Source organism: Penaeus monodon, chromosome 27 (assembly GCF_015228065.2).
Source record: "Penaeus monodon isolate SGIC_2016 chromosome 27, NSTDA_Pmon_1, whole genome shotgun sequence".
NCBI classification, from domain to species: Eukaryota; Metazoa; Arthropoda; class Malacostraca; order Decapoda; family Penaeidae; genus Penaeus; species Penaeus monodon.
The window spans coordinates 39,726,503-39,727,755 of record NC_051412.1 but is presented as its reverse complement, the minus strand read 5'-3'; positions in this window follow the sequence as shown (position 1 = coordinate 39,727,755).

Genomic DNA, 1,253 nt, shown 5'->3' with positions numbered 1-1,253 from the left:
CATGACTATATATTCGTTACTTTTCTCACTTTCAAAAAATCAAGTAAAGGGGGATGAACAGTCTTCTATCAAAACACGTCAGGTATGGACATTAAAATTATCCTGGACAGGTGTATTTTCAAAAAATATATTTTTTAATACTGGGTGTAGATCCGGTATGTTGGGTAAAAAGAAATCTTTGATAATAGGAATGCTAACTTTTCCCTTTCTCTCACTTCCATTATGTTTTATTAGGTGATAAAAATATATTCCTTAGATACCTGAATCAGATTTCCGAAGGGACGCCGTAAATCTGCATTCCATTTCCTCAAGAGCTGAGTTTTATTGAGGTGAGAATATTATCTCTCTGACCCGGTAAAGGATACAAGGTCATTGATCTACCTGAGACAGGTCAGCTGGGGTCATCCCAAGGCGTCGAAGAACCTCTGCTTGTAAATGGTCCTAACGTTTCTTACCTCGTTACTTTCATCGCCTTCCTTTCGTCTCAAGACAATAGGGGCGTGTTTGCACAGCGGGAGGCACGTCTTGTGACCCATTTTCACCCTTAAGGACGGTCCATAAGAGCGATATTCCCATCCCTTAGCAGTCGTTGGATACAATAAAGAGCCTCATCATCGTATCCTGAGTAAGAAATTCCACTGATGGAAATATGAATTGTGGTTTGGCAGATGAGAATAGAATAATTGTCTCCTTCATAATCCTTCGTGTGGGTTGTGGATTTTGATGAAGCGAATTGTGACATCGTCCAAGATGCCACAGAGCTTGGTTTTCAGTTCATCACTTTAAAATAAATAGCAAGTTTCCTCTAGGTCGTTGCATTTTTATGTTAATGATTATACACGTTAAAAATGTATTCTTTTGAAAGTCACAGGATCGAGGTCGGACTAAATCTGCATCTCATTTCCTCCCTTATCCATCATGGCCCAAAGCGACAGACTGAGATGGGAAAACCGCCTTTATGACCCGTCCTTAAGGGCGAGATTGGGTCACAAGACGGGCCTCCCACTGTGCGAACACGACCCCTATTGTCTTGAGACAAAGGGAAGGTGACGAACCATAATAAGATAATTGGGGATTAAAGCCAATTACAAGCAGGGGCTGTAAACACGTCCCATGGGACGAACTGGTCCTGATTCGGTCTGTCCGTAAACATCTTTGTCTGCCAGCTGATGGCCCTTATACAAGAATTCGAAAAAAAAAACTTTTTAATTTTTTGTTGCTATCTTTCGTCAAGCTTTTACAAACGTAATTAC